Source organism: Diorhabda carinulata, chromosome 6 (assembly GCF_026250575.1).
Source record: "Diorhabda carinulata isolate Delta chromosome 6, icDioCari1.1, whole genome shotgun sequence".
In the NCBI taxonomy this organism is placed as follows: Eukaryota; Metazoa; Arthropoda; class Insecta; order Coleoptera; family Chrysomelidae; genus Diorhabda; species Diorhabda carinulata.
The window spans coordinates 5,732,116-5,745,137 of record NC_079465.1 but is presented as its reverse complement, the minus strand read 5'-3'; the positions used below and the strand labels follow the sequence as shown (position 1 = coordinate 5,745,137).

General features: G+C 31.3%; 1 protein-coding gene across 2 annotated transcripts in view; it reads right to left on the bottom strand.

The window, feature by feature from the left end:
* LOC130895396 (uncharacterized) overlaps window positions 1-13,022 on the bottom strand; it is a 279,662-nt gene that overhangs the window by 122,791 nt on the left and 143,849 nt on the right. For both annotated transcript variants that reach the window (XM_057802646.1, XM_057802647.1), the window contains one exon: window positions 12,249-12,276. The gene's annotated coding sequence lies outside the window, so the exon portion shown is untranslated. The remainder of the gene's footprint in view (window positions 1-12,248; window positions 12,277-13,022) is intronic.

Here is a 13,022-nt window from a genome sequence, read left to right as displayed (position 1 = left end):
TTCTCCTTTTCCTAACAATATTTTATTGAATAGCACAATAATTATTGACTGATGCAAATCTGAAAAAATTACTATTTTTATACACATATTCAAGAAAAAAAATTAATATATGAGGCATCAATTCAAAATAATATTAATTGATTATTATGTAAAAAATGGCTCCCACAAAACTTGAAGCAGAAGCCCAAAATAGAATATAATGGAAAATGATGGTGATATAGATGTAACAAACGAATTTCGTAAGGATATGAACGTGATCTCAAAAGAGTCCAAAAAGAAAGTCTTGCAGAAAATGCAATATCCAATGAATAAACTAACGAACTAACAGAGTGCAGTGGCCGAGTGAAAAAACTGCATGCAAGGCTTTTGAAACTAATGAAATGTAGCAGTAAATATTTGGAAACTATGACTATACACATTTGTAAATATTTTCGTGCAAAAAACTGCAATTGTTATGAAGCTGAACTGAAAAATGCATTGCTTCAGAATTTTGATTATAAAAACAATGAATGATAAGGAGGACATTTCCAAAAAATTGTTCCCTTGTTCAAAGTAAATGTCAATTGGCAATAAGTTTCACACGCTGTCCAATATGAATTTTCGCGTTGCTTATACCAGTGAAGAAAATGTAGCTCAAATAAATTTTATTCCCTATATAACATTGAATTTTTTATTTATAATTAAATAAAAGTGATTGTCAATTTTTCTTCTTGGTGCAATAGATATTACCATTTTGAAACATCTTGATAATTTTGGATAAAATCGACAGCTGCAATACGGCACTATTACCAATCAAGAGCAGAAACAATCAGCTATGTTTAACTTGCAGAAATTTTAAATAATCTTTTTGCCAAAATAATTGTCCAGTGACACTTACTTTAATCCAATACATTCTTATCAATACTAGAGCAAACGTGATGAACAAGCAATAAAAAACGAGAAGGATACAGAAATTCTTAGGGATTTTCGGAAACTCAAACCCGAGATCTATTTGGTTATATAATAGATTCTAGATATTTAGTAATTGGACAGTTGCCAACGATTCAAGGATTCAATTTACAATTTACAAGGATTATAAATTGAAGTTTGATACCAATAAGTTATTTTTAAGTTGAAATTACGGAAAGAATAAAAGCCACAAACCTAAGGGTAGAGAATCTTATCATACTACTACGGACTGAATAATTCGATCATTTTCCAAACAATTAACGTGATCCGAAATAGTTTCCGAACATTCAGATCATGATCAACTAGTGAATAAACGCTTTGATTTTGTTATTATTCCAATTGGATATTCAGATCTCCGAAGATGGGGCAACTCCGATAACCACAAGAGAGGTGCTCTCGAAAATTATTCAGATTTGTATGGAAAAAGCGAAGAACATGGTGACAGGACAATTTAGAATAAAAAATACAAAGATGCCTCGTTCATTGTACTAATCATATCATATAAATATTTAGATTCATTCATTAAAATGGTGACGCAATTTATTATTATTAAAAATTATTGCATTGATAAATATATGTTAGATAAACCATTTATTTGTTGCGTTTCTGATCCCAGAGGTTCAACTGATTCATATCAAGATTGATTTATTAGAACAATTAAATTTAATTCTGTGTAAACTGAAATCAGCCTTGATTCGATATTTATGTCAATTGCTAGTATATAATTCCATATTATCATGGTAAAAAAAATTCCTCAGTTTCAACCAATAATTTAGAATATTATCGACTTCGTAAGAGCATTCATTGCAATTAGGGATACCGATGAATAATTATGGGCTAGAATAATTTGTAGATGTATAGACATGTTTTTTTTTGTCGTGGTATTTATTTAAGTAAAAGATCAACTATGAATATATTAAGTCTATTAATAATTATAATAACCTCTAGATACTATTCGAGTTAATTTTTATTTTGATTGATTTATAGTAGTAGAACCGTGATCATGATTGTAGATTACTTTTTAATTTGTTTCATACATAAATCGAATGAACTTCAGCTATTTTTTGTTAATATTCCATTGAAAGACATACGTATAATTGGCTGATGTAAATCTAGAAGAATTACCATTTTTATACGTGTGTCCGAGTAAAAAAATAACACGAATTCAAAATACTATAGATTAGCTCTGGGTTAAAATAAACTTTTGTTACTTATTACAAACTCGTTCATGAAATAGACACTGAAGCTGGTCCTATTCGGTTATGTTGAAGAGACTAAAGTTTTGCGAATGCGTCGGTTATCGGAAACTGATTTTGTTTTTCTATATGTTTTCTTATATATAGCTGTAGAGGATCAATAGTATCACTCACTAGTTCATATCGTATTTATTGTATTAATTTCTATTATCATATTATTATATAGGTCGTCCTACTTTCTTTGATTGCGCAGCATCTTTATTAATTGGTAACGAGGTGTCAAATATTCGATCATTGAATAAATACGATTATAACGTTACACTTAATTATTGTGACCTCACACAGCGGTGATTTTTTTATATTGTTTCTGCAGATTGAACGGTTTTTGCCTTTTTTGGAGTCTGTTCTCCATTTTAAGTTCATTGATTTGATTGTTCTTTTGTTTCTGATGGTGATGGAAGTGATGGATCCAAGTTTCAAGTATGGTTATGGGACTGTGCTAAAATTCGATTTTATTTCTGTGAAACTTTGCCAAACACTGTTTTTGTTCCATTGTGAGCAAACGCGGCACCCATCTTGCGCCCAGCGTTCTCATGCCCAAATTTTCAGATATGTGATGTACCACCCTTTTTTAAATGACTACGATGATTTTTTTCAATATTTTGTCACCTCATTTGGTCGACCACTGCGATGCTAGTCATACGACCTGGTTTAAACTCTGCTACCCAATATTTCACTGTTTATTATAACGAAGGAGTCGTCTCACCCAGAGTAGAATCTGTTTCAGCTTTTATATTGGGCTGACGCCTTTCAAATAAAAATATTGTATCCAAGAACGATGATCAAATTCACTGAAAACGTTCACTATTAATGGCTGTTTCGTAGAGGGATTATGGCAGAATTGAGTATAAAAGTATACTACCTCTGATATATTTCCGAGCTTTAGAATTCTTGAGTCGTTTGCGAATAAATTATTTCAAAATTCCAGCGTTCTCAATGTTATTATTCTTTTAGAAAATAATGAATTCATCAATTTGAAAAATCAGTATTCAAAGTGACGCTTGATAGAAATATTAGGGTTATTGATTATCAATGCGGATACCTAATCGATACATCAATCAATGAGTATTAGTTCATTGTAGCTATTTTCTGAATACTATTTTTCTTCATAACGTATTTTCCTCCTGTTTCCTTATTATTGATACTATTTAAATTCGTTATTTGTTATTGATTCTGCATTTTCTCTTTCTATAACTAGTTTCAATACAATAATTCGTTTCATTTTATCCTCCTCACTTCCTCTATGAATCTGTTTGTATTACTTCAGCCTGCGTACTTTTGTGAACGTCGCTATGCCTTTTCCACTATTTTATCTTATAATTTCTCGATTCATCAGTTAGATGCGCTATGTTAGTAGCGAAGTGATTTGATTATACCCTCTGATCAATTTCTAAAAGTCTCTTCTTGAGGAGAAACCTGAATATTACACACACAATATTGTTATTATTTCATATTCCTTTTCTCTCATCTCAATTTTTTTTATTGAACTCTATTTTTGGATACAAATATTCCTGTAGGTGTCTTTTATTCATCTCCATTTCTTTGTTTTTAGCTACAGTTACCAATTTAATGAATATATCTGTCACCTCTTCTATTTGTTTTTAGTTATCGAAGCAATATCGACTGTATAAGCTACAATTTATGTTTTTTTTTGTTATTATATTCTTTTTTTAACTATTAACTACATCTAAACTGATATTTAAAAGGGTTTTTGACATTCTATTGGCCATTTCTTGTCATTACTCTCCCTACTCATTGCTCCATCGTCATGTTTTACAATCTATTAAAACAAAAATCGATGAAGAATTTGCACTTTGTGTCCATTACCAGAAATTTTATTGTATTACTTAAAACAATAAAAATATCTGATGTAAAACAATTCATTTGTTTGCAAATCGTTTATAGAAAAGTGAAATACATTTTCATAATTGTTAATTTTTCATGCGCTGATGCCACTGTCAACCAGTGAGACCGTACAAAAATATTTTACGCTACGTTTGGTTGCTTTTAAGCATGACGTTTTTTGTGAGTCGTCAGGATAAAGCGTGGATTATATGTGGGTACTGAAAAACAACAACTGATACAAATTTATAGCAAGAGACGGGCGCTTTAAGCAGACAGTGAAGTTTTTGGAGTGATGTTAGATAACCAGGAAATTAATCTTTTGTCTATTCCGAACTACTAGTGTAACAGCCTTTGTTGAAATTACTCATATTATGTAGAAATATATTTCTCGAGTTATGAGCTAGTTAAAGTTACAGAGCCTCGGATACGATCACACCAAATTTAAGAAAAATAACCATAAATGGAAAGAACAAATAAGCTGTAATAAAAATACTTTGTTGCTGAATTAGGAAGCAAACAATTGATTCTAGATATAGATATAAAACAGGGTTATGTTCTTTCCCCTATACTTCATGTATTTACAGTAAATAAATTATTCGAATTGTTTTGAAGGGATGGATTAGAAATCACTCGATAGATGGAACTAATTCATTAACTGTTGCTGCTGATACTGCTCTGATTGCATCTACAGAGCATTGAACGAAATAGATTCGACTAGCAAAAATTGACCACAGAAACAAATTCGTTAAATTATTGCCCAATGTGAAGTTATTGATTCATTTAGTCATTTAGCTATTCATTTGCGATGATTAAAGACAAACCTGAACCTCAAATGAAACGGCTAATCCAAATGGCAAATTTTGGATAATAGGAATATCACATGGCAAAAATAGAACAATTAAGACATTAATGTTTCATCTTGTTTCTATCTATATTTTGTAGATCTGGGAATGGACATACACTTCTAGAATGTGGCAAATCGCTTTGCCTACAATTTTGTATATGAGACTTTTTGCCATTAAACGCAAATCTAAAAAGTTGTGAGCAAAAATTTTGTCAACAATTTTTTTTTCGCTCAATAACTTTTTATTTTTCGGTTTCTCAATAAAATCATCTCAGAACAATTTTTAAGATCGTTCTCTGAGGATTAATTATATATGTGGAGTTTTTGGATTCCACTCATTATTATGGCTCATAGAGCGCTCCAAAAGTGACGGTGCGCGTCTATGCTCAACTCATTGTGCTAAAAACAAAATATTTGTTAACATTTCCATTTTTTTTATTCTTATTTTATTTGCAGATTTATCTGAAATTGTAGGCATAGTCATTTACCACAATTTATGTCTTTACGAATTTTTTTTAGAGACATTAGTTCGCGAAATATTGTCAAAAATAACTTTTCACCCCTAGGGCTAGGGAAAAGAGGTGAAGCCCCACAAACATGGGGTTAAGCTTTCCTTGACCCCCCACACATCGTTAAAATAAAATTGCGTCATCAGAAAAACGCAAGGCAAGGGTACTAAAATTGTAATAATTTAATGGATTATTAGGAGACTTATCGATATGCGTATACTGCTATGAATCTAATTAATTATAAATATTCATGCCGAATAGATTGCCAAGGTTTGCTTGAGTGAAGAATAACAAATTTTCTGATGAAATAATCCTCGATTGATGCAATTTTAAAATTAAGACCATTAGCAACGAAGAGCATCATATACCACGGACGTTTGATGTCACAAAGGAAACAAATTATAATAACAATTGAGGAATTTATCACTGACGTATAAAAACATAAGAAGCAGGCTGCCAAATAAAAGTAATAAATTGTATAAAGCGAAGTAACAACCTTGAGTAGCTCAATCCTCCTCAACTTGGTTACAGTTACAATTATGCATGAAGTTAAAACAGCAGATGGAACATTCTCATTTGGGAAGTTCTTATTGTTTAGAGTGAGCACTATCCACAGAGAAAGTGACACAAATTCTAACAAAAACCATAGAGAATCTGAGTATATTTTTATAGGAGATTGAATTTTTCACAAAAGTTAAAGAATTGAACGTAGCTATGAGGTTATGAGCAACATATGCCCGGGCGTCCACACCATCAGTAGCAAAAACCTAACAGAACAAGTAAAAAGTTACGCGACAAAGACAACCCTGATATACAACTTTTTGAAGGGCATAATCTGGAGGAATAAGCACAAAAAAATCTGTAAACTCTGCTTGAGATCTGTTATGCCATATACTGGAAAAACAAAAGTCGAAAAAACTGTTGAACAATGTCTACTCTGAACAGCTTAAATGAGAATACTAATGGCATTGTAGGTGATTATAGGATCATTGAAGGAACAAAGACTAAATTTGCGAAGTAGAATATGTTTTCAGATGGGTTGGAGCTGCTATTGATATTGCTAAAAAAATGCTAGAATTTCTAAACAATTTCCACCAATTTGAAGGAAATATTCAGGCCAACCACCGAACAGAGATGGTAAAAAAACTGGACCTGAGCATTCTGGGCATAAGACCAAGATGTAGCTCAAAACAAAACTACGTCCTAAATAATAGTTTAAGAAATTTAAAAAAAAAACACGCTTCCAAACTAGAAAGTTGAGAATAATTTCTTATAAAATAACCTTGAAACAATAATGAATGAAAAAATACTAGTAGTCATTAGTATTGTAAATCTCCAACAGAGGTTGCAAGGGGTAGAGCTCTTCTCAAACATCATAATAAAATTTGAAGTGTTACATTTTAGGGGATTTGAACCGACGACCGACGAATTCAGAGGTTGGCGCTTTAGCTGACTCCGCTCACGAACGTAATTAAGGTAGTGGGATACACTAACATCAATAAGTCACAAAGGAACAAGCTCACAAGCCCAACAGGTGAAGTTAATGTAAGCGTGTTGAAAAAAAAGGAATGGAAGACAACGTATGTGATGAGAAACTACAACATCGAATCGTTTCTAGTGTGAGCGAAGGTTAAAGTTAAACACAAGCGACGCAGATTACCTTCGCATTGGATAGACGCTTTAACACGATTGATCCATATCACCTGTACACGCTAGACTCCTCTTGGATTTATCTACACCAAAGATTTCATCATTCTCTTCATTAACCTGCTAACAGGAATAAGATATAAGTTTTACAAAAATTAAACAAGTAGTTAGACCAAGAAAATAATTTTGACCATGTATGTTGATCTGTTATATTTGAATAAATAAAGTGTGAGTATAATCAATCAAGACATACATGTATAACGGTGATTAACGAAGTGAACGTTGTCGCACATTGAACTCTATTATCGAAATAGAGGTGCTTTCAACGCTTTATCTCTCACTTGCAGAAGATATACGACCCGAGACTTGAGTTTTAATGTTATTAGAATAGTTAAAAAGTTAATTAGGAATTTGTGTTCAGTTACAAAACAGAGTCGTACGTTACGAGTGTATAAAGAACACAACTTATTAGAATTGTAATCGTTTTTCGTCTATTTGTAAATTGAAGAGTCACGTACAATGGAAGCTATGTATACATATCATTAATTTATATATCAAAATTTTGATATATAAATTAAATTACTGGAAAAAAATATTATCTTGCTGCTCCACTACTTACAACAAGAAACAAGGAGTTACTTTGATAACCTCAAATTATATACTGAGTCTTTAAATCTTGTTACAAAAATGTGGCACAATAGAAACGGAGCGTGGGTTCCTCCGAGTCACTATTTATCGAAACTAGATTTCCAAATGGATTCTGCAAATTTGGATATTTAGCTATTCTTTTTAGTAATAACTCAGTTTTTGTCATACATGAATTACAATCATTAAAATGGTTGGTCGGTTCTCGCCAGAATATATTTTCGGGAATAGGCAACCGACGTTGCAAGACTTTTCACTTTATACAAACAAATTTTCAGGTACTAAGATCATATCATAGTAGATATCATAGGATTACAATTTACATTTATTTGTCAGTTAAGAAATGATCGATAATGTAGGATAATCTGTTTTTCAATATGCTTGAAACGTACTTTTGTACATATAGGTACACAAGGATCCGCGACAAAATCTATATTTCGAAAAGGATTAGTATGTTTTTTTATAATTTGTTATGTTAGAGGTTAATGACTATGATGAATTTAAACAAAATATTTTGACAGGCCAGTTAAAAATTGCGAAAAACTACTCATTCTTATCCTAACTTGTTGTATGCGGCGATATAAAAAATTTTTTATACAAGGTGGTCTAAAGCTTAATTTATTAAATTCGCTATTATTTGGAATATTGAAATCGGAGGATCAAAAACTTTGTTTATTTAGTTTGATGTTTTTTTCAATCAACTTCATTTTTAGGTACATCGTTTATCTGTTTAGGTTGTTTGTGGAATTAGGGTCAATTGCTTTAAAAGTCTACTAATAAAAACACAGTAATGAATTACGTTAACTTTTTTTCGTACAGTCTGTCCTCAATGCTTCAATTTCCAATAATTTGGTGTTTCGCCTCAGTGTGCAGCTTTAGATTCAACATTGACTGATATTCATTCACAAGACAAATACCTTAAAACAGGCTGATTTGTGATTATATGCCTATTGGAAAAAGGTAGGCGAAAATACGTAGTAAAACAATCACTTCAAACAGATTTTAATGAAATTTTCTTCAGCGATCTATAATTAGATGAAAATATCACTACATATGAATCGAATGTATGACTACGTAAATACAATATCTCGATAAGTTAATGACTTTTAACTAGAAATAATTATTATCAGTTGCTGCAGTCTTGATTCTTACAAAACAGTACACATCGAATGGAAGAAATTATACGAAAAATATGAATACACCACAACGTTATTATGTCTATTTTAACAACGCGCGGCTTTTTGTGTGCACATCCCCAGGTAAAAGAATAATGAAAATCCATTCATTATAATACTAATTTTAGGCGGAATCTTAACAAAGAAATTCTTCATTTGGAATATTCGTTCTCTTTGTTCTAGGGTCAAATATTTACCAACGAGAGAAACAGACCTGCGGTTTGTTTTTCGGTAAACTTGCATAATAGAAATACCTTAGAGGTTTTAACTAAAAAACAATTTATGTAAGAGGGAATTGAATATATTAACAAAAAGCGGCTGTTTTCGTAGATTTAGAATAGTAAATATACGTATAAGAAATCTCACTGATACTTAGAGGATTTTAAACATTTAAGCTTCTGAGTGAATAAATATTAAGATTTTATCATATTACTAGATCAATCAGATTCACCGATATTTATGTCACTGGGAAATAAACTATGACAATAGCACAACAATTCTCAAACTATGTAAGCAATTTCCTTATTTCCCATATATGTTTGCATAAACAAACAGAATTATCAAATTTTGAAAATCTATAAAATCTATAAAATTATTTTTATCTCATACAAGCAGGTATATGAAATATTCATTTATATTTATCAATGTGGTGATTTGAATAATGACTTGGATTCCTTGAGACAATATTTAATACATCAATTGATATTAATTCATAACTCAATTCATTTGTTATTCTAGGTGTATTATCACATTTCATCTAATTGTAACATTGTAACAATGTACTTTCCATGTTTCCATGTTTCTCCAATTCGTTGACTGTAAGTGTCTGAATAAATAATTTATTATTCTGATAAACTGATTGATGAAAATTTAGATAATTTTTAGTGAAAACACGCTAATTGACTTCCAGACTCAGAACTATTTAAATAGAAAGTAGAATCTGTTGATATAAAATATACTTCATATACAAATGGAGTTATGGTTTTCGTAATAAACGTTTTTTTAGTATATAAGTTCATATACAAAATTAAACCATTATGCATCATACCATGAAGAAGGCACTTTTCAGTAAATACGCCTTCAAATTATTGCGGAATGCAGGAAAACATGATATCGATATGATATGATTTCAATTGGCGAGTGACTGTGCATTTTTTTACATTGTCAAATATTGAGCCCTTAACTAATTCTAAACGTAAAATAGGCGGGTAAAAGTCGTGCTCCGCGTTCCTAAGTGGATAGCCTTTCAACGTTTTTTCTGAAATTGGAGAAGCGTATTTTCGAATTAGGCAAAAAGATTCAAAGATGAATAAGGAAGGAAGAGTCAGAATTTTTAATCTTTCAAAGAAGTTCCTGCAGTGAGCCATGCTGTTTAGTCCCAGTGAATATCTAACAGCTTTCTTTTGTAGTTTAAAGATTCGTTCAAATAAGTCGCGCCACACGTATACCAGAAGGGAAGGGCATATCGCAGATGCGACTCAATAAGGGCATAATAGATATTGAGAAGGTTCCTATGAAGTTCCGTGAGATCAGGGTTGCTCCAAGAGAAACTAGTATCGTCTGCAAGTAGACATATTTTACTACTGATGCCTAGATAGGCGATGTCGTTTATAAATACAAGAAACAAAATAGGGCCTAGTACTGACCCTTGGGACACTCCACATCCTATTGGCTTGCAAGAAGACATCATTGTATCAACCACAACAAACTGACTTCTGTTGGTAAGGTATGACTTAAACCATGTGAGAGATGTTCCCTTGAAACCGTAGTACTGCAATTTGTTATAAAAAATATTATGATTAACACAATCGAAAGCCTTGGAAAAATCACAAAAAATTTTTGCAGTGGAGAGATGGCTGTTTAGGCTAGAGCAGACATTATAAAGGAGGGAGAATATAGTATCATTTTTCTATTTGTTACTTAAAAATCCAAATTGATTGGTGGTAAGTATTTTATATTTAAACGGAAAGGATAAAAGAGTGTTTTTGACCAATCTTTCGATGATCTTAGATAACCTAGGGATGAGTGCAATTAGGCGATAGCCGTCTTAAGGCAATTGGGAAAAGTGTCAATTTGAAACTAAGTGTTAATATATAATGAATGGAAAGGTGATTTAATGTACAATCGGGCAAATACGTAAACATTTTTAATGTAAGTCCATCGGCTCCAGATGAATATTTATTGATTGTACTGCGAAGCTCTGCTAAAGCTACGGACATAAAGAAGAAACTGTGTAAGTTAGCATTAGCATTAGGAAGATATAAAAGCAGATCATGAGAAGTAGTTATAGAATTTGATAAATTTTTGGCTACATTCACAAAGTAATTATCGATGTTATCAGGTTAAGCAAAGAAGCTCGATGGAGTTGTTATTTATGTTCAAGTTTCACATAGAACGTTATAAAAATAATAATAAAAATTCTAGTAAAACCAAAATTAAATTAAAATGTTATTATTTTGGATTAAAGTTTCAGTAGAAAAGAAAATTAGTTTATTTGTGTAGAAATTGCATTCGTCCTGCAGTACAACAGTTGATACTAAAAAGTTATATTCTGGAGAATAACTAAAATACTATTGAAGTAGCTGAACAACTCCCGAATTCATGAATTAGGAGATACCTAATTACACAAATGCGCTTTATCCAAAATCCAAGTTTCTTATTTAGAGTCTTCAAGCAGTTCTACGTTATATAAAAATTTGATTGATATATTTCCTATTTTAAAATGAGTTATACTAAGGAAGTGAATTGAGTTAAGCTCTATGTTTAATTTACAAAGGCTATTCAATAAGTAAATAATGTATGACGCCAATGAGCAAACGCTTATCACCTACATTTTGATATATACGTATGTCGTATGTCAATCAGTGCCCATCCGTCACTACCGCAGCTTCTCTCGCTGTCCATTTTTTCGATATTCAAATTTAGATAATGCACTGTTTGCGAAACAATTCCAAATAGATTGTCATAAATGCGGAAATTGTAAATTTAATAGTTGGACAAACATTCACCATGAAGGTTAGAGTAGACGCCAGAGCAATATAACTGATCTACTGGTAGCTTAATTCGATAATTCTTGATTATTGCTTCTTAATAGTCATTGAGGTTACCTCTAGAATTACAGAAGTTCCATAGTTTTTGGAAATTATTGACTGAAATTTAGGCTACAACAAATGAGCACTCCATATTTAGATAGAATATTAACTAAACAAGAAAATGTGACCAAGATAATGATGATGTGTTTTCTAAACGTAGTGCTTCAATAAACTCTTTCCGACACTATGTAAGAGCAATTGGAAAATGAGAGCAGACATCAGAATTCTTTGACGAAAGCTTGGAGTACTTCTCGAATTATATTTTTGAGGAGTAGATTAGTACTTACGAATTCAAGTAATGTGGATCTTCTTACTCTGAAAAAAAAATATTAGAATTATTAATAAAGCTTTATACATGATACTAATTTGACAATCGAACTTTTTATAGCAATTTTATTATTTTCCACTTTTTCAATGTTTACCTTATTTGTCGAGGCACGGGATGTTCACTGGTATTATCATCTTCTCAAACTTTTGAAGAGATATTATACCATTTATAAATATTTTTTGATAAAAGTGTAAACGAAAACAATATGTTGAACATCAGTTATTGGAACAAATTAGAGATCATACATTTCCATTCATATTTTTTCAATCTTAATGGCAAATAATTTAATCTCGTTGTTTGCACTATTTCCCATTTCACCTATATTGAATTGACATGTGAAGTACAAACTGATGAGTATCAACATCGAATCCTGGTCTCTCTGTATCAGAAATTCTGGGTATTTTACATGGAATCCAATAAAATCAACACGGTTTTCGTTTCTGCTTTTATTATTTACATCATGATTTTCCCAGAATGTATATTCACAAATAGAGTTTTGTCGGTTAATTCCATTCTCGTACATCACAATAGAAGCAGCAAAAAGGAAATAAACAGTTTTTTTTCTTATTGGATATGAGGTAGTAAGGCATATTTTCAATGTATTTGATATCCAGGGGCTATGCATTAGCAGGGAAAATGGATGAAAAGAAAGAAGTATAGTTAGTTACCAATCTAAGAGTTTTAGTTCTTACACAAAAAAAATGTGGTTTAGAATACAAAATCGCAGGTGAAT